Source organism: Hyperolius riggenbachi, chromosome 4, assembly GCF_040937935.1.
Source record: "Hyperolius riggenbachi isolate aHypRig1 chromosome 4, aHypRig1.pri, whole genome shotgun sequence".
Taxonomy (NCBI): domain Eukaryota; kingdom Metazoa; phylum Chordata; class Amphibia; order Anura; family Hyperoliidae; genus Hyperolius; species Hyperolius riggenbachi.
In genome coordinates, this window is record NC_090649.1 from 4,285,301 (window position 1) to 4,307,288 (window position 21,988).

The 21,988-nt window shown below is 48.5% G+C and overlaps 1 protein-coding gene across 1 annotated transcript in view; it reads right to left on the minus strand.

The window, feature by feature from the left end:
- The window catches only part of LOC137571115 (tyrosine-protein kinase-like), a 188,617-nt gene extending 168,850 nt beyond the window's left edge, over window positions 1-19,767 (minus strand). Inside the window, exon 1 of the mRNA XM_068279820.1 lies at window positions 19,699-19,767. The gene's annotated coding sequence lies outside the window, so the exon portion shown is untranslated. The remainder of the gene's footprint in view (window positions 1-19,698) is intronic.
- Window positions 19,768-21,988: the final 2,221 nt, after the last annotated feature.

Below are 21,988 nucleotides of genomic sequence, written 5' to 3' on the forward strand. Positions count from 1 at the left end.
TTCTTACTGCATCAGCGTTGCTGCAGTGTACTCCGCCCTCTTCTTACTGCGTCAGCGGTGCTGCAGTGTACTCCGCCCTCTTCTTACTGCGTCAGCGGTGCTGCAGTGTACTCCGCCCTCTTCTTACTGCGTCAGCGTTGCTGCAGTGTACTCCACCCTCTTTTTACTGCGTCAGCGGTGCTGCAGTGTACTCCGCCCTCTTCTTACTGCATCAGCGTTGCTGCAGTGTACTCCGCCCTCTTCTTACTGCGTCAGCGGTGCTGCAGTGTACTCCGCCCTCTTCTTACTGCGTCAGCGGTGCTGCAGTGTACTCCGCCCTCTTCTTACTGCGTCAGCGTTGCTGCAGTGTACTCCGCCCTCTTCTTACTGCGTCAGCGGTGCTGCAGTGTACTCCGCCCTCTTCTTACTGCATCAGCGGTGCTGCAGTGTACTCCACCCTCTTTTTACTGCGTCAGCGGTGCTGCAGTGTACTCCGCCCTCTTCTTACTGCATCAGCGGTGCTGCAGTGTACTCAGCCCTCTTCTTACTGCGTCAGCGGTGCTGCAGTGCACTCCGCCCTCTTCTTACTACGTCAGCGGTGCTGCAGTGTACTCCGCCCTCTTCTTACTGCATCATTGGTGCTGCAGTGTACTCCGCCCTCTTCTTACTGCATCAGCGGTGCTGCAGTGTACTCCGCCCTCTTCTTACTGCGTCAGCGGTGCTGCAGTGTACTCCGCCCTCTTCTTACTGCATCAGTGGTGCTGCAGTGTACTCCGCCCACTTCTTACTGCGTCAGCGGTGCTGCAGTGTACTCCGCCCTCTTCTTACTGCGTCAGCGGTGCTGCAGTGTACTCCGCCCTCTTCTTACTGCGTCAGCGGTGCTGCAGTGTACTCCGCCCTCTTCTTACTGCGTCAGCGGTGCTGCAGTGTACTCCGCCCTCTTCTTACTGCGTCAGCGGTGCTGCAGTGTACTCCGCCCTCTTCTTACTGCGTCAGCGGTGCTGCTGTGTACTCTGCCCTCTTCTTACTGCGTCAGCGGTGCTGCAGTGTACTCCGCCCTCTTCTTACTGCGTCAGCGGTGCTGCAGTGTACTCCGCCCTCTTCTTACTGCGTCAGCGGTGCTGCAGTGTACTCCACCCTCTTCTTACTGCGTCAGTGGTGCTGCAGTGTACTCCGCCCTCTTCTTACTGCGTCAGCGGTGCTGCAGTGTACTTTGTACGGCTTTAATGACTGTAAGGAGAGTCTAGAGCTACCTGGTGGCGCTATGCTGCCCACTGCTGTGCATGTATATATACAGAGAGAGGCCAGGCCTGTGGACCTCCTCACAAATGTCCCCCGGACCAGCATTGGGCCACGGAACGGGGGTTGGGCACCCCTGCTCTCTGAAATTTCATGTTGGCCATGATAGTCTCTTTCAATTTGAAGATGTCGTCCAACAAGTTGTTATTACATTCATCATCATTATTGACAATAGAAGCTTTAACGGCCAGCATTTTTATCTCCAGATCTTCTGTTCTTCAAAATCAACGTCATCATCAGTTTAGGATCTCATTCCATTTTATGACAAATTGATTGGACTATACGGGGGTTGGGATCTGTTTAATCCTGAGTCTCCTCCCACCATTAACATCGTGTTTAAGGCTGGCGACATCCCGCCATAGTTTTGTTTCATCACATATACCAGTAGTTCTCTAATAACTGGGATGTGGTTTTCAGACTTCCAAGACCGCCTCACACCAATGGGCGTGACCGCGGCGGCAGCCCCAGGATCGCCTAACGCCAATTGGCGTCAAGTCGTGGGGCTGCACTTTGCAGGAGATCGTGTGCAGGCTGCGCGCGCATTTCCTGCTCGAGGGCGGAGCTCCTCCCCGCCTTCAGTCTCCGAGTGGCAATCACCGTCTATTTACACGTACAGCCCTGCGATCGGCAGCAGTGCTGTACTGGGGACAGCCGTGTGAGACGGCTGTCCCCTCCATATGCTGGAGAGTGATCGGCTCTCATAGGTTGAAGCCTGTGACAGCTGATCACCCTGATTGGCTGGGGGGGGGGGGGGGGGGGATGGAGCGAGCAGGGGGAAAAAAAAAGCAAAATTTATTAAAAAACAAATAAAATAAATATTTATAAAAAAATAAATAAACAACTGTGGAGCGATCAGAGCCCACCAACAGAGAGCTCTGTTGGTGGGGGGAAAAGAGGGGGAATCACTCGTGTGCTGTGTTGTGCGGCCCTGCAGCATTGCCTGCCAATTTAGCAATAATTAGCCTGGTCTTTAGGGAGGTTTAACACTGCAGTCCTCAAGTGGTTAAACAGCAAACCTGAACTGACAATGAAAAGTCAGCCATACACAGGTCATACTTACCTCCTGTGTAGTCTACTCCCCAATCTCTTTCTCCTCTCCTGCCTCCCATTTGTCCATTGTGATGAGTGGAATTCTTCATCCTCCATTTTAAAAATGGGCATTAGCCCCCTAACAGCTTCCTGGTCAGCACACTGTTACACTTTAATATCACCCACTTGAGCCATAGGGAAACATGGACATTACCTTTCACGCGCACCAGTGCAACGTTTCGGGGATCACCGGATAGCGCGCAATCAGTAAAAGCTTTGCTCGTGCAAACTACTTAGCACCCTAGTTAGCATCATGTGCAAAGCTTTTAGGTGTGCTAACGGTGTTAGCCCCTTGGATCAATCATTTTTTCCAGACTTTCTAACAAATTGTATGCTCGTGTATGGTACCTTGAAAACAACAATGCAATTTTTTTTTCTATCTAACGGAATAATCAAACGAAATTATCTAATAAAAAAAAAATAAAAATTGAAAAGATTGTACCATGTATGGTCACCATCACCATTATGGTGCTCATACACGGTACAATAAAAAGGTTAAATTTTCCCGTTTATTGACCTAGAACGATCAAATGAAATGAAAGTCAAAATAATCTATTTTTTTCGATCAAGAAAAACTAACGATTATCTAGTTTTTTTCAATAAAAATCCAATCTGACATGTTAGAAAAATCTTTATATTCAGAACAAAGAAGTCAGACTGGTCCACCAATGCCAATCAATGGTATAGTTCACAGTTGAACGCAATTTTCACATGCGGGAAAGGATTGTACTTCCAGGAAGATAACATTGCACATTGCACACATTTTCCCATCAGCAATCATTACTGTGAATCAATGTGCTCAAGAAAAATGGGTTGCAGAAAAATGTGTCTTACGCGCTGACGCCCTTAGAAGCTAAACATTGCATTCCAACGGTTCTGGAGGTGTGTTTAGCTTCTAAGGGTAACAATGGCTAATTTGCATATATTCAGCAGTGGTGCCCTGGGAGACATTTTGGAGCTCTCCCCAACCTGAATTATCGCAAATTCTTTCTGTTTTAGGAAAGCAAACTCTTGTTTTCCATGCATTTTAGTAAGGGGGCTTGTAGGACCATTGTAGCCCCTTACACACCCCAATGAGTTCTGGATCACCATGAGCTTGCTGGTTAGTCTGTAGCATAAGTTCAGCAGCAGACACCACTATTAGTAAGAGGCAGTGGGCGGGATGACTCACCTCTTCCGCGTTCCAGCGTGCGTTCCACTGTCGTCACTTCCTGCAATGCCGCCCACTGTATTGTAAGTGGGTGGCATTGCAGGAAGTGATGACAGTGGAACGCACGCTGGAACGCAGAAGAGGTGAGTCATCCCCGCCCACTGCCTCTTACTAATAGCAGCGACTGCTGCTGAACTTAAGCTAGAGGGTGAGTGCGGATGGGGACCCAGGGGAGGGGGGGGGGGGGGGTTTGACCCCGCTGCCCACTGTGAAATTAAGCTGGAGGGGGAGCGCAGATGGGGGATCCAGGTGAAAAGGGGGGGGGGTCCGACCCCCCTCCCCGCCGCTGTGCCCAATACCCCCTTCCTGCCCGCTACCCCCTTATACAGCGTATGCTGCGCTGCGAGTCGGCTAGTTCTCTGTATTTCAATCCAACCAATCCTCTGTTCAACTGCTGGATATTATTTTGACAATTTTAATATATATTTTGTGTGTATAGTTTATATGATTAAAACAATTGAATGGTTCTAGTTGTGCCCTTGTTATCTAATTATTCTGATCCATGCTACACCCCTCTGTCCTCAGGAGAGACACACTACCGCACTGTCTGATCTCTGATCCATGCTAGAACTCTCTGTCCTCAGAAGAGATACACACTACCGCACTGTCTGATCTCTTATCCATGCTAGAGCTCTCTGTCCTCAGAAGAGACACACTACCGCATTGTCTGATATCTGATCCATGCTAGAGCTCTCTGTCCTCAGGAGAGACACACTACTGCATTGTGTGATCTCTGATCCATGCTAGAACTCTCTGTCCTCAGAAGAGACACACTACCGCATTGTCTGATCTCTGATCCATGCTAGAACTCTCTGTCCTCAGAAGAGACACACTACTGCATTGTCTGATCTCTGATCCATGCTAGAACTCTCTGTCCTCAGAAGAGACACACTACCGCATTGTCTGATCTCTGATTCATGCTAGAACTCTCTGTCCTCAGAAGAGACACACTACCGCATTGTCTAATCTCTGATCCATGCTAGAGCTCTCTGTCCTCAGAAGAGACACACTACTGCATTGTGTGATCTCTGATCCATGCTAGAACTCTATGTCCTCAGAAGAGACACACTACCACATTGTCTGATATCTGATCCATGCTAGAGCTCTCTGTCCTCAGGAGAGACACACTACTGCAATGTCTGATCTCTGATCCATGCTACAACTCTCTGTCCTCAGAAGAGACACACTACCGCATTGTCTGATATCTGATCCATGCTAGAGCTCTCTGTCCTCAGGAGAGACACACTACTGCAATGTCTGATCTCTGATCCATGCTAAAGCTCTCTGTTCTCAGAAGAGACACACTACCGCATTGTCTGATTTCTGATCCATGCTAGAGCTCTCTGTCCTCAGAAGAGACACACTACCGCATTGTCTGATCTCTGATCCATGCTAGAGCTCTCTGTTCTCAGAAGAGACACACTACTGCATTGTCTGATCTCTGATCCATGCTAGAACTCTCTGTCCTCAGAAGAGACACACTACCGCATTGTCTGATCTCTGATCCATGCTAGAACTCTCTTTCCTCAGAAGAGACACACTACCGCATTGTCTGATCTCTGATCCATGCTAGAGCTCTCTGTCCTCAGAAGAGACACACTACCGCATTGTCTGATCCATGCTAGAACTCTCTGTCCTCAGAAGAGACACACTACCACATTGTTTGATCTCTGATCCATGCTAGGACTCTCTGTCCTCAGAAGACACACTACCGCATTGTCTGATCTCTGATCCATGCTAGAAGTCTCTGTCCTCAGAGGAGACACACTACCGCATTGTCTGATATCTGATCCATGCTAGAGCTCTCTGTCCTCAGAAGAGACACACTACCGCGTTGTCTGATCTCTGATCCATGCTAGACCACTCTGTCCTCAGAAGAGACAGTACCTCATTGTCTGATCCCTGATCCATGCTAGAACTCTCTGTCCTCAGAAGAGACACACTACCGCATTGTCTAATCTCTGATCCATGCTAGAGCTCTCTGTCCTCAGAAGAGACACACTACCGCATTGTCTGATCCATGCTAGAACTCTCTGTCCTCAGAAGAGACACACTACCACATTGTCTGATATCTGATCCATGCTAGAGCTCTCTGTCCTCAGGAGAGACACACTACTGCAATGTCTGATCTCTGATCCATGCTACAACTCTCTGTCCTCAGAAGAGACACACTACCGCATTGTCTGATATCTGATCCATGCTAGAGCTCTCTGTCCTCAGGAGAGACACACTACTGCAATGTCTGATCTCTGATCCATGCTAGAACTCTCTGTCCTCAGAAGAGACACACTACCGCATTGTCTGATCTCTGATCCATGCTAGAACTCTCTTTCCTCAGAAGAGACACACTACCGCATTGTCTGATCTCTGATCCATGCTAGAGCTCTCTGTCCTCAGAAGAGACACACTACCGCATTGTCTGATCTCTGATCCATGCTAGAACTCTCTGTCCTCAGAAGAGACACACTACTGCATTGTCTGATCTCTGATCCATGCTAGAACTCTCTGTCCTCAGAAGAGACACACTACCGCATTGTCTGATCTCTGATCCATGCTAGAACTCTCTGTCCTCAGAAGAGACACACTACCGCATTGTCTAATCTCTGATCCATGCTAGAGCTCTCTGTCCTCAGAAGAGACACACTACTGCATTGTGTGATCTCTGATCCATGCTAGAACTCTATGTCCTCAGAAGAGACACACTACCACATTGTCTGATATCTGATCCATGCTAGAGCTCTCTGTCCTCAGGAGAGACACACTACTGCAATGTCTGATCTCTGATCCATGCTACAACTCTCTGTCCTCAGAAGAGACACACTACCGCATTGTCTGATATCTGATCCATGCTAGAGCTCTCTGTCCTCAGGAGAGACACACTACTGCAATGTCTGATCTGTGATCCATGCTAGAACTCTCTGTCCTCAGAAGAGACACACTACCGCATTGTCTGATCTCTGATCCATGCTAGAACTCTCTTTCCTCAGAAGAGACACACTACCGCATTGTCTGATCTCTGATCCATGCTAGAGCTCTCTGTCCTCAGAAGAGACACACTACCGCATTGTCTGATCCATGCTAGAACTCTCTGTCCTCAGAAGAGACACACTACCACATTGTTTGATCTCTGATCCATGCTAGGACTCTCTGTCCTCAGAAGACACACTACCGCATTGTCTGATCTCTGATCCATGCTAGAAGTCTCTGTCCTCAGAGGAGACACACTACCGCATTGTCTGATATCTGATCCATGCTAGAGCTCTCTGTCCTCAGAAGAGACACACTACCGCGTTGTCTGATCTCTGATCCATGCTAGACCACTCTGTCCTCAGAAGAGACAGTACCTCATTGTCTGATCCCTGATCCATGCTAGAACTCTCTGTCCTCAGAAGAGACACACTACCGCATTGTCTAATCTCTGATCCATGCTAGAGCTCTCTGTCCTCAGAAGAGACACACTACCGCATTGTCTGATCCATGCTAGAACTCTCTGTCCTCAGAAGAGACACACTACCACATTGTCTGATATCTGATCCATGCTAGAGCTCTCTGTCCTCAGGAGAGACACACTACTTCAATGTCTGATCTCTGATCCATGCTACAACTCTCTGTCCTCAGAAGAGACACACTACCGCATTGTCTGATATCTGATCCATGCTAGAGCTCTCTGTCCTCAGGAGAGACACACTACTGCAATGTCTGATCTCTGATCCATGCTAGAACTCTCTGTCCTCAGAAGAGACACACTACCGCATTGTCTGATCTCTGATCCATGCTAGAACTCTCTTTCCTCAGAAGAGACACACTACCGCATTGTCTGATCTCTGATCCATGCTAGAGCTCTCTGTCCTCAGAAGAGACACACTACCGCATTGTCTGATCCATGCTAGAACTCTCTGTCCTCAGAAGAGACACACTACCACATTGTTTGATCTCTGATCCATGCTAGGACTCTCTGTCCTCAGAAGACACACTACGCATTGTCTGATCTCTGATCCATGCTAGAAATCTCTGTCCTCAGAGGAGACACACTACCGCATTGTCTGATATCTGATCCATGCTAGAGCTCTCTGTCCTCAGAAGAGACACACTACCGCGTTGTCTGATCTCTGATCCATGCTAGACCACTCTGTCCTCAGAAGAGACAGTACCTCATTGTCTGATCCCTGATCCATGCTAGAGCTCTCTGTCCTCAGAGGAGACACTACAGCATTGTCTGATCTCTGATCCATGCTAGAGCTCTCTGTCCTCAGAGGAGACACACTACCACATTGTCTGATCTCTGATCCATGCTAGACCACTCTGTCCTCAGAAGAGACACACCACCGCATTGTCCGATCTCTGATCCATGCTAGAACTCTCTGTCCTCAGAAGAGACACACTACCACATTGTCTGATCTCTGATCCATGCTAGAGCTCTCTGTCCTCAGGAGAGACACTACTGCATTGTCTGATCTCTGATCCATGCTAGACCTCTCTGTCCTCAGGAGAGACACTACTGCATTGTCTGATCTCTGATCCATGCTAGACCTCTGTGTCCTCAGAAGAGAAACACTACCACATTGTCTGATCTCTGACCCATGCTAGAGCTCTCTGTCCTCAGAAGAGACACACTACCGCATTGTCTGATCTCTGATCCATGCTAGACCTCTCTGTCCTCAGAAGAGACACACTACCGCATTGTCTGATCTCTGATCCATGCTAGACCTCTCTGTCCTCAGAAGAGACACACCACCGCATTGTCCGATCTCTGTTCCATGCTAGAACTCTCTGTCCTCAGAAGAGACACACTACCACATTGTCTGATCTCTGATCCATGCTAGAGCTCTCTGTCCTCAGGAGAGACACTACTGCATTGTCTGATCTCTGATCCATGCTAGAGCTCTCTGTCCTCAGGAGAGACACTACTGCATTGTCTGATCGCTGATCCATGCTAGACCTCTGTGTCCTCAGAAGAGAAACACTACCACATTGTCTGATCTCTGACCCATGCTAGAACTCTCTGTGCTCAGAAGAGACACACTACTGCATTGTCCGATCTCTGTTCCATGCTAGAACTCTCTGTCCTCAGAAGAGACACACTACCACATTGTCTGATCTCTGATCCATGCTAGAGCTCTCTGTCCTCAGGAGAGACACTACCGCATTGTCTGATCTCTGATCTATGCTAGAGCTCTTTGTCCTCAGAAGAGACACACTACCGCATTGTCTGATCTCTGATCCATGCTAGACCTCTCTGTCCTCAGAAGAGACACACTACCGCATTGTCTGATCTCTGATCCATGCTAGAGCTCTCTGTCCTCAGAGGAGACACACTACCACATTGTCTGATCTCTGATCCATGCTAGACCACTCTGTCCTCAGAAGAGACACACCACCGCATTGTCCGATCTCTGATCCATGCTAGAACTCTCTGTCCTCAGAAGAGACACACTACCACATTGTCTGATCTCTGATCCATGCTAGAGCTCTCTGTCCTCAGGAGAGACACTACTGCATTGTCTGATCTCTGATCCATGCTAGACCTCTGTGTCCTCAGAAGAGAAACACTACCACATTGTCTGATCTCTGACCCATGCTAGAGCTCTCTGTCCTCAGAAGAGACACACTACCGCATTGTCTGATCTCTGATCCATGCTAGACCTCTCTGTCCTCAGAAGAGACACACTACCGCATTGTCTGATCTCTGATCCATGCTAGAACTCTCTGTCCTCAGAAGAGACACACTACCGCATTGTCTGATCTCTGATCCATGCTAGACCTCTCTGTCCTCAGAAGAGACATACTACCGCATTGTCTGATCTCTGATCCATGCTAGACCTCTCTGTCCTCAGAGGAGACACACTACCGCATTGTCTGATCTCTGATCCATGCTAGAGCTCTCTGTCCTCAGAAGAGATATACTACCGCATTGTCTGATCTCTGATCCATGCTAGAACTCTCTGTCCTCAGAAGAGACACACTACCGCATTGTCTGATCTCTGATCCATGCTAGAACTCTCTGTCCTCAGAAGGGACACACTACCGCATTGTCTGATCTCTGATCCATGCTAGAACTCTCTGTCCTCAGAAGAGACACACTACTGCATTGTCTGATCTCTGATCCATGCTAGAGCTCTCTGTCCTCAGGAGAGACACTACTGCATTGTCTGATCTCTGATCCATGCTAGACCTCTGTGTCCTCAGAAGAGAAACACTACCACATTGTCTGATCTCTGATCCATGCTAGACCTCTGTGTCCTCAGAAGAGACACACTACCGCATTGTCTGATCTCTGATCCATGCTAGAGCTCTCTGTCCTCAGAAGAGACACACTACCGCATTGTCTGATCTCTGATCCATACTAGAACTCTCTGTCCTCAGAAGAGACACACTACCGCATTGTCTGATCTCTGATCCATGCTAGAACTCTCTGTCCTCAGAGGAGACACACTACCGCATTGTCTGATCTCTGATCCATGCTAGAACTCTCTGTCCTCAGAAGAGACACACTACCGCATTGTCTGATCTCTGATCCATGCTAGAGCTCTCTGTCCTCAGAAGAGACACACTACCGCATTGTTTGATCTCTGATCCATGCTAGAACTCTCTGTCCTCAGAGGAGACACACTACCGCATTGGCTGATCTCTGATCCATGCTAGAGCTCTCTGTCCTCAGGAGAGACTACCGCATTGTTTGATCTCTGATCCATGCTAGAACTCTCTGCCCTCAGAAGAGACACACTACCGCATTGTTTGATCTCTGATCCATGCTAGAACTCTCTGCCCTCAGAAGAGACACACTACCGCATTGTCTGATCTCTGATCCATGCTAGAACTCTCTGTCCTCAGAAGAGACACACTACTGCATTGTCTGATCTCTGATCCATGCTAGAACTCTCTGTCCTCAGAAGAGACACACTACCACATTTTCTGATCTCTGATCCATGCTAGACCTCTCTGCCCTCAGAAGACACACTACTGCATTGTCTGATCTCTGATCCATGCTAGAACTCTCTGTCCTCAGAGGAGACACACTACCACATTGTCTGATCTCTGATCCATGCTAGATCTCTCTGTCCTCAGAAGGGACACACTACCGCATTGTCTGGTCTCTGATCCATGCTAGAACTCTCTGTCCTCAGAAGAGACACCACCGCATTGTCTGATCTCTGATCCATGCTAGACCTCTCTGCCCTCAGAAGACACACTCTACCACATTGTCTGATCTCTGATCCTTGCTAGACCCCTCTGTCCTCAGAAGAGACACACTACCACATTGTCTGGTCTCTGATCCATGCTAGAACTCTCTGTCCTCAGAAGACACACTCTACCACATTGTCTGATCTCTGATCCATGCTAGACCTCTCTGTCCTCAGAAGAGACACACTACGGCATTGTCTGATCTCTGATCCATGCTAGAGCTCTCTGTCCTCAGAAGAGACATACTACCGCATTGTCTGATCTCTGATCCATGTTAGAACTCTCTGTCCTCAGAAGAGACAAACTACCACATTGTCTGATCTCTGATCCATGCTAGAGCTCTATGTCCTCAGAAGAGACACACTACTGCATTGTCTGATCTCTGATCCATGCTAGAGCTCTCTGTCCTCAGAAGATACACAAAACCGCATTGTCTGATCTCTGATCCATGCTAGAACTCTCTGTCCTCAGAAGAGACACACTACTGCATTGTCTGATCTCTGATCCATGCTAGAGCTCTCTGTCCTCAGAAGAGACATACTACCGCATTGTCTGATCTCTGATCAATGTTAGAACTCTCTGCCCTCAGAAGAGACAAACTACCGCATTGTCTGATCTCTGATCCATGCTAGAACTCTCTGTCCTCAGAAGAGACACACTACTGCATTGTCTGATCTCTGATCCATGCTAGAGCTCTCTGTCCTCAGAAGAGACATACTACCGCATTGTCTGATCTCTGATCCATGTTAGAACTCTCTGCCCTCAGAAGAGACAAACTACCGCATTGTCAGATCTCTGATCCATGCTAGAGCTCTCTGTCCTCAGAAGAGACACACTACTGCATTGTCTGATCTCTGATCCATGTTAGAACTCTCTGCCCTCAGAAGAGACAAACTACTGCATTGTCTGATATCTGATCCATGCTAGAACTCTCTGTCCTCAGAAGAGACACACTACTGCATTGTCTGATCTCTGATCCATGTTAGAACTCTCTGCCCTCAGAAGAGACAAACTACCGCATTGTCAGATCTCTGATCCATGCTAGAACTCTCTGTCCTCAGAGGAGACACACTACTGCATTGTCTGATCTCTGATCCATGCTAGAGCTCTATGTCCTCAGAAGAGACACACTACTGCATTGTCTGATCTCTGATCCATGCTAGAGCTCTCTGTTCTCAGAAGAGACACTACCGCATTGTCTGATCTCTGATCCATGCTAGAGCTCTATGTCCTCAGAAGAGACACACTACTGCATTGTCTGATCTCTGATCCATGCTAGAGCTCTCTGTCCTCAGAAGAGACACACTACCGCATTGTCTGATCTCTGATCCATGCTAGAGCACTCTGTCCTCAGAAGAGAGACACTACCGCATTGTCTGATCTCTGATCCATGCTAGACCTCTCTGTCCTCAGAAGAGACACACTACTGCATTGTTTGATCTCTGATCCATGCTAGAACTCTCTGTCCTCAGAAGACACACTACGCATTGTCTGATCTCTGATCCATGCTAGAAATCTCTGTCCTCAGAGGAGACACACTACCGCATTGTCTGATCTCTGATCCATGCTGGACCTCTCTGTCCTCAGAGGAGACACACTACCGCATTGTCTGATCTCTGATCCATGCTAGAGCTCTCTGTCTTCAGGAGAGACACACTACCACATTGTCTGATCTCTGATCCATGCTAGAACTCTCTGCCCTCAGGAGAGACACACTACTGCATTGTGTGATCTCTGATCCTTGCTAGACCTCTCTGTCTTCAGAAGGGACACACTACTTCATTGTCTGATCTCTGATCCATGCTAGACCTCTCTGTCCTCAGAAGAGACACACCACCGCATTGTCCGATCTCTGATCCATGCTAGAACTCTCTGCCCTCAGAAGAGACAGTACCTCATTGTTTAGTTAGGTTGCAAATAACTGTTTTTTTTTCTTTTAGGAATAGCTAATCTGACGTGTCGCCACCTCATTTTAATCTGGAGACAGCAAAATACCAGATTACCAGCGTAAAATTGATAACCTTTTTTTACCAACTGTACCTACAATTGAGATTGTATCATGTTTGGACACACCATTAAACCTTAAACGTTTACTGCACTCCCAATGGATTCACCTCCAGAAGCCTCTAGTGGATGAGACCTGTATGGCAGCTGTGGCATAGTATGATGGGATTGGCGGGTGTTGTCACAGTCAGTACTTCCCAATAATTAGAAATAATATTTTGTACATCCTTATATTGACTGCGGAAGTCAGAAGCCATTTCATACTTACCTTTGTGGCTCTGGGAAGTGTGGGAGCGGGGATCTGGCCTGCTTGTTAGCAGCACAAGACGAGAACCGGTCCGGAGGCCAAATAGCGGCAGAGAGCCCATAAAACTCATGCGCTTTACTGTCTGATGACTTTTCATGTCATTTGTCAGTTGTCATGTACAACTTTTTAATAACTTGGCAAAGGTCAGGGAGTGTCCGAAAGCTTGCTGCTTGTAAACCTATTTCTTTGCTCTGAATAAGAGAGCTGGTGTGCTGCAAACCCCTGTGTTTATTTCAACTTTTTAATAAATGTATAAAATGTTTTATATTATGGCAATTGTTATTTTTCTATGAGGTGAATGGTCCACGCAGAGTCATCATGGAGGAGGGAACCTGAATGTTGGAGTAAGGCTGAGAGGAGAGGCCTATGTAACTACCCTAATATAGAGTCTTCTCTATCGGGGGGGGGGGGGGGGGGGGGGGGCTCTCCATCTAGGGGGTGTGGCCGAGGTGCTCACACTATGGATCCCTAGCCTGGACCTTCCTGTGTGCTGACCGTAATCAGAGCCTACCAGAGGTGGGGCTGTCTGACGGCCGTATTCAGGAAACATACTGGACTGATGTTGTGAGGGTGGGCTGTGTAGCGCTGTCTTATGTACTTCTAGTTTATTATTGTGTTTTTAGATGCACAACACCATTTTCTGCCCTCAAGTCTTAGGAATTGTCTAACTGGAATTTGAGCATGGTTGCTGATGCATGGATGTTGGACAAAGTTTCTCCAAACACCCGGGAGTTGGACACCTTGGGCAAGGCCACTGATACTGGCTCTTGCACTGCTACCTGCTGCCATCTTCTGGTGGATCGGTGCAGCTTCAGCAGGCTGAGTTTGGCACGTGTCACACGGGTAGCTTGGTGGTGGAAAAACACTAACCGAATAGGGTACAGTACCAGGGAAAGCTGGGCCCGCACTGAGGAAGTAAAACGGACTGGAGGGAAGGGCCTCACGATAGGGCTAGCTTCAGCGTAGGGTAGGGAAGGGTTAATGCATGGAGAAGGGGAGAGGGATGCGGGGAAGGCTGGCCGCAAACTAGGAGGGCGCCAGGAAGTGACGTATGCGGACAGGAAGCCGCATGTACATCAGGACACTTGCGGCCAAATGAGCAAGATTCCCAACCATCCTCTCTCTAATTTGTGTGTTTGTCAGCTAATCTGCGTTGGTGGTGGTTCATGTCATTGCAGCAGGCGGGGTCTAGGGCTCCGGAGGTTGGTTATGAAAGTATCGTTGGTGGGTCAATTATTGGCCCTGCTGGGAACAGTAGTACACCGCTCACCAACCACTGTATAGCATTGTGCTCTGTGTCGCTGCTGGGAACAGTAGTACACCGCTCACCAACCACTGTATAGCATTGTGCTCTGTGTCGCTGCTGGGAACAGTAGTACACCGCTCACTAACCACTGTATAGCATTGTGCTCTGTGTCGCTGCTGGGAACAGTAGTACACCGCTCACCAACCACTGTATAGCATTGTGCTCTGTGTCGCTGCTGGGAACAGTAGTACACCGCTCACCAACCACTGTATAGCATTGTGCTCTGTGTCGCTGCTGGGAACAGTAGTACACCGCTCACCAAACACTGTATAGCATTGTGCTCTGTGTCGCTACTGGGAACAGTAGTACACCGCTCACCAACCACTGTATAGCATTGTGATCTGTGTCGCTGCTGGGAACAGTAGTACACCGCTCACCAACCACTGTATAGCATTGTGCTCTGTGTCGCTGCTGGGAACAGTAGTACACCGCTCACCAACCACTGTATAGCATTGTGCTCTGTGTCGCTGCTGGGAACAGTAGTACATCGCTCACCAACCACTGTATAGCATTGTGCTCTGTGTCGCTGCTGGGAACAGTAGTACACCGCTCACCAACCACTGTATAGCATTGTGCTCTGCAAAATGCAAATTGCTATCCGCACGCTTCTTGTCCTCATGCAAGGCCTGGGTTGTTGTGTCTCAAAACGTGGCCTTCTCCTCCTGCGCCTCCTCCTGTTCCATCACGTGTGCTGCTGCTGGGTTAGCGTTGCCGGTCCCTTTTTACGGAACCTCTTATCTGTATTACATTTATGACTGCATGGCGGCAAAATGCATGCTATCCGCACGCTTCTTGTCCTCATGCAAGGCCTGGGTTGTTGTGTCTCAAAGCGTGGCCTTCTCCTCCTGCGCCGCCCTCCTGTTCCATCACGTGTGCCGCTGCTGGGTTAGCGTTACAGGTCCCTTTTCCTGGAACCTCTTATCTGTATTACATTTATGACTGCATGGCGGCAAAATGCATGCTATCCGCACACTTCTTGTCCTCATGCAAGGCCTGGGTTGTTGTGTCTCAAAGCGTGGCCTTCTCCTCCTGCGCCGCCCTCCTCCTGTTCCATCACGTGTGCTGCTGCTGGGTTAGCGTTACCGGTCCCTTTTCCTGGAACCTCTTATCTGTATTACATTTATGACTGCATGCCGACAAAAAGCATGTTACCTGTGCAAAGAAAACAGACATTTCCCGCATTTAAAAGACAGTTTTCCCTTTGAAACTTTGAAATCGATTTACTCAAAAACTATAAGCTCTTTTGCTAAATTTTTTTTCCTCTTGTACCCACTCCCAAGGTGCATATACCCTGTAAATTTGGGGTATGTAGCATGTAAGGAGGCTTTACAAAGCACGAAAGTTCGGGTCCCCATTGACTTCCATTATGTTCGGAGTTCGGCTCGAACACCCGAACATCGCGGCCATGTTCGGCCTGTTCGGCCCGAACTCGAACATCTAGATGTTCGCCCAACACTAACTGTGGACACAATGTGGGCTGCACGACCGCTGTCTGGAACCTAGACCTGATGTTAATTGACAGCCATTTTTTTTTTGGGAGGGGGGATTTTAAGTCCCCACATCATCAATTAGTGTTCTCCTAAATAATGATGCTACATGCCTCATTTACCCTCAAAAACACCTTGTAAAGCTATTTAAAGGGTCACCTGATGGTAAATGGACATCAGGTGACTCTTTGAGGTGACTGTGTGCAGGTACCGTCAAAGGGTGTAAGTACACCTGATTGGCTGACTGGCGTCTGCTGGCCAGATAGAGGCAGGAAATTGCTCTAGCTGGAAGTTAGCAATCGTGTTTGTTGCAGTTAGCATTCAGTTTAGAGGCGGTAGGGGTGAGTTCCCTAGAGGTGAGAGGTATCACGTGGTGGCTTGGGAGCCCCAGCCAGTGAGAGAGACTGGGATCCTCCGGCTGTCGTGCGAACCAGTGTTTGTGATTTTCAGTCCAGATCACAGGAGTTTACAAGTAAAACTCCAGAGAGATTCATGGGTGGAAACTATAAAGTCCTCCTTTCCACGGCACATTACCTCAAGTGCCTGGATGACAGCTCCAGTCCACCCACCCTGCAGGGTTGGGCACCTCTGGTCTAGCAAGTCTTCTCTCCCCTCGGAACGGCAGCCTGGGTGTCAAGCACCAGCCTCCCAGCTAATAAAAGAAAAATATTAGTAGAAAACTATTTTGGCAAAGAATGCACCCATTGTGTCGCCTCCAGTCATAAGAACCGTGAAGAGCTCTTAGGCCAAATGCCTATTTTTCATCTGTTTGCGTAAGTCTGCAACGGTCACGATTGGAATGCTAGAAACACACACACTTCATAGTAACTAAGCAACACAATATCTTGTGAAGAAATTCAATAATACATCTATTCACACTTATACATAAGACCCCGGCCCTACAGGAGCCGATAGGCACAGATGTCCTGGCACCCTAGACCTCACCCTCCATGAACCTACAAACACCAGCTGAACCGCACCGCAAGTGTGTTGGCTGGCCTATTTCACCCTTTCTTCCCTTGCCTGTCATAGCTAGCCAGAGCCGGGACAAGGCCCTCCAGCACCCAAGGCTGAGACACCAAAGTACACCCCCATCCCTCCCACCCCAGCCGTCACACACTGATTGCTATTACACTAAGAGGCCCCTCCTCCATCCCTCCCACCCCAGCCGTCACACACTGATTGCTATTACACTAAGAGGCTCCTCCCCCATCCCTCCCACCCCAGCCGTCACACACTGATTGCTATTACACTAAGAGGCCCCTCCATCCCTCCCACCCCAGCCGTCACACACTGATTGCTATTACACTAAGAGGCTCCTCCCCATCCCTCCCACCCCAGCCGTCACACACTGATTGCTATTAGACTAAGAGGCCCCTCCCCATCCCTCCCACCCCAGCCGTCACACACTGATTGCTATTACACTAAGAGGCCCCTCCTCCATCCCTCCCACCCCAGCCGTCACACACTGATTGCTATTACACTAAGAGGCCCCTCCTCCATCCCTTCTACCCCAGCCGTCACACACTGATTGCTATTACACTAAGAGGCCCCTCCCTCCATCCCTCCCACCCCAACCATCACACACTGATTGCTATTACACTAAGAAGCCCCTCCATCCCTCCCACCCCAGCCGTCACACACTGATTGCTATCAGTCTAAGAGGCACCCTGGGGCCCCAAACTCCCACCAACACCCTAATCTGTAGTTATCTGGCTTGCAGTCACTGCCATGTATCCCCTTTCCTTATTTCTCTCTGCTTCAAACACAATAGGGGAATGATAGCTGAGTGAGTTGTGGGCCCCCTCCTGCACTGCGCCCTGAGGCTGGAGCCTCTCTCGCCTCTGCCTTGGCCCGGCCCTGTAGCTAGCTACAGGTGTCCCTTAGTATTAGGTAGCCAGAGAGGTACAGCACCTTTAATATTAAGTAGCTAGAGGTACCCCCAAGTATTAGATAGCCAGAGGTACCCTCAGTACTAAGTAGATAGTGAGAGATCTCGTCAGTCGGGTGAGTAACCTCTCATTTATGCTCTGCTCAGGACTCTGTATAGGGAAGGAGAGAGGGCGGCGCTCAAGAAGGGAAGTGTGCAACCTTTACATCATCAGGTGCCTGTAGGCATGTGCTTACAGTGCCTTATGGTTAATCCATCCCTGATAAGACCTGAAACTGGGACAACCGAGGAGCAAAGTGGAGCTGAAAGGTTTTGTTCAAACACCGGGACTGTTCCTCCCACACATGTGATGCCTCTGAGGACCTTCTCCAAGGGCAGTTCCTGGACCACAGAGGCCCCTCCAGAGAACATGGACATGCTGTAGAGATGCTCACATAATCCAACGGGCTGATATCCCATCCTACAAGAGTATAGCTAACTAGAGAGGATTTTTCAGCCTTCAAGGCTCCAGGTTTTTTTCATTTACTTTTTTACTTATTTTGATACACAACAAGTCTATGCTTTGACATCACTTCCTGTTGGTTTGCTCTACACACAACAGACAGGAAACCGGAGGAAAGTTTTCTTGTGCTCCCCAAATACACGACACTTGCACGGTCTCCTTAAAGCCCACCTGAATTGTGAGAGGGATATGGAGGCTGCCATATTTATTTCCTTGTAAATAATTCATATAGCCTGGCCAGGGCCGGTTTAAGCAACAATGGTGGCCCCAGGGCATAATAAACCTGGGGGGCCCCCCCAACATATACCCCGGAACAAAAATCGGCATTAGGGGACCTTTTTGCAGCTGGTATAGTCCGGGTGTGAAGTCCCAATCGGTCGGAGCTCCACATTCTGGCTATCCCAGCCTGCATGGGGGACAAGGGGTTAAAAAGTTTCAGGAGGGGGGACCCCACATAATTTAAAAAAAAAAATATTCCCACACTCTAAACATAAAAAAAAATTGGGAAAATAGGAAAAAATGCCAGGGATCTTCATGCAGCCATATTGCAGCTGTATAGCGATCCCTGGCCAAAGCGCTGTGGCTGCGTATGGAGCCCCTGGAAACCCCGTCAGGAAATTTATTGCGCTTTCGTTTGATGCATGTAAAATTACACTACCGTTGGGTTTGCTGCTAAAAGTGACATTTACCGCATTTATAAGTATACGTTTTTCCTTCGAAACTTTAAATTCGATTTTCTCAAAAACCATAAGGTCTTTTTGAAAAATTGTTTTTTCCTCTTATTCCTAATGATCTCTTTAACATATCCTGCAAATTTAGGGTTTCTAGCATTTAAGGTGGATTTGCTATTAACCATTAAAGTCGGCAGGTTTTTAAATGTGTATTTTTTTCCTTTGAAACTTTAAAATCGATTTTCTCAAAAACTATAAGGCTGATTTTAAAAAAAAATGTTTTCCTCTTGTAGCCACTGGGGGCCCCTACAAGCTCTGGGGCCCTGGGGCAGCTGCCTCCTTTGCCTCTATGGTAGCGCCGGCCCTGAGCCTGGCAGTCCTGCTGATCCTCTGCCTGTAATACTTATAGCCATAGATCCCTGAACAAACCTGACCACACCTCACTATTGCCCAGCATTGTACTGAACCAGCATCACCCACCAGCCCGGCCCTAACCTTCTGGATTGGAAGCCCAGCTATAAAAGGTTGGGAAAAGTCCAAAGTACAGAGCCAAACTCGGTGCTCAGATTTACCTCCATATGATTTTAGGGCAATATGTCAAAAAATATGTCTAAAAGAATGCCTCCAAAATAACGCCAAAGGCTGTCGGGGGAGGGGCACCATAGTGGCCTGCCCTGGAGTTTCTGTTTGAGGAAAGAGAGTGTTAAAGGTGGGTGTAGGTTAGGAGGAGGAATTAGCTGAAGAGACAGGAAAAGGAAGGGGCGGGCTTACCCTCAGCAGTGTGCTGTTGGGAAGCATTGTTCCTTTCATCCGTCCCCTTTTTGCATTGGGTCGTGTGTTTCCAAATAAATGACTGTTTTCTATTTCCAAGTACAATCCTGCGTCAAAGAGAGAAGAACCATTGCCTCAGTTGTTATAACGTGACACACGTATATGTACTGCACTTGTATATCAAGACATAACTTCATTATTTCATAAATATGTTTCCTCATTTTGCAAAGTGCTCGCACCAAGATAATTGCAATCCAGGGAAAGCTATATAGGCATGGGGGGACTACTAGACCACCAGGGAAAGCTATTCAGGAATGGTAGGATCACTAGACCACCAGGGAAAGCTGTATAGGGATGGGGAGACCACTAGACCACCAGGGAAAGCTATATAGGGATGGGGGGACCACTAGACCACCAGGGAAAGCTATATAGGGATGGGGGGACCACTAGACCACCAGGGAAAGCTATATAGTGATGGGGAGACTACTAGACCACCAGGGAAAGCTATTTAGGGATGGTAAGACCACTAGACCAGACCACCAGGGAAAGCTATTTAGGACTGGTAGGATCACTAGACCACCAGGGAAAGCTATATAGGGATGGGGGGACCACTAGACCACCAGGGAAAGCTATTTAGGGATGGTAGGATCACTAGACCACCAGGGAAAGCTGTATAGGGTGGAGGGACCACTAGACCACCAGGGAAAGCTATATAGGGATGGGGGGACCACTAGACCACCAGGGAAAGCTATATAGTGATGGGGAGACTACTAGACCACCAGGGAAAGCTATTTAGGGATGGTAAGACCACTAGACCAGACCACCAGGGAAAGCTATTTAGGACTGGTAGGATCACTAGACCACCAGGGAAAGCTATATAGGGATGGGGGGACCACTAGACCACCAGGGAAAGCTATTTAGGGATGGTAGGATCACTAGACCACCAGGGAAAGCTGTATAGGGTGGAGGGACCACTAGAACCCCAGGAAACAATGAAAGGGTTGGGGACTGCTAGATAACAAGGACAAATGATAAACTATAATGGGTAGGAACACTGCATAGACATCATTATTAGGCTGGGCTGCAGAACAAAGGACCTTATGTTTGAGGATTTAAGGGGGCACTCTGCCTTATTATGCTTCATGTGTTTTGGAAGGGGAGATGACTCCGCCCTCTTATATATGGAGGACATGCTGCCCAGCAGGTGGGGTGAGAAGGACAGATATGCCCACCTGAGATGATTCTCCAGCCGGATCTCTCGGCAATGCATGGAGGGGCGCTTCTGGGGCTGCTGTACACACGTTAGAAGCAGGAGGTGGCCCCGACCATCCCACTTGCCCCTCTTTTGGAGGGACAGTCCCTCTTTGGGAGCCCTGTCCCTCTCTCCCTCTTTCCTCCTCATTTCTCCCTCTGTCCCTCTTGTGTCCCTCATTTGTCCCTCTGTCCCTCTTGTGTCCCTCATTTGTCCCTCTGTCCCTCTTGTGTCCCTCATTTGTCCCTCTGTCCCTCTTGTGTCCCTCATTTGTCCCTCTGTCCCTCTTGTGTCCCTCATTTGTCCCTCTGTCCCTCTTGTGTCCCTCATTTGTCCCTCTGTCCCTCTTGTGTCCCTCATTCAGGACTCATGTACAGAGCTGTGTAAATATATGGAGTATATCTACTGAATGATGTGTTTAGTTGACTCTAAACTACATTCCCATCCTTTAAATTGATATATACTGTATGTTATTTTCTAATGTTAATGGAAAGGATTATGAACCAGCATAGTAAGGGCCAGTGCGGTTTGAATGATAAAACAGGACATTTTTATTTATCATGTGTCAGGGGCGTGATTAAATGTGTTTCAGGGGTGTGGCTTAAGTGTCCCTCCCTCTTATCTGATTGTGTCCAGGGCTTAAAGGAGTTCTCCGGTACCTGTAAAAAAACTCCTAAAACTGACACTTACCTGGGTCTTCTATCAGCCCCCTGCAGCTGTCATGTCCCGTACCATCCTCCCCCGATGCTCCGACCCCCCCCCCCCCCCACCGCCAGTAACCTGCTAATTATTCATCTAACTAGACAAATAGAACTGCGGCTGCGCGGCCGTGGCAACGCTCATGCTCGCTCCCGCACGCATCATCAGGAGCTTACTGTGCAGGCGTACTACAAGAAAACTTTGTACTGCGCACAGTACACTCCCAATGAAACGGGGGGGGGGGGGGGGGGTGGACAAGCACGTGTGCAGCCGCAGTTCTATTCGTCTAGTTAAACGAATAATTAGCAGATTACCAGCGGCAAGAAACGGAGTATCGGA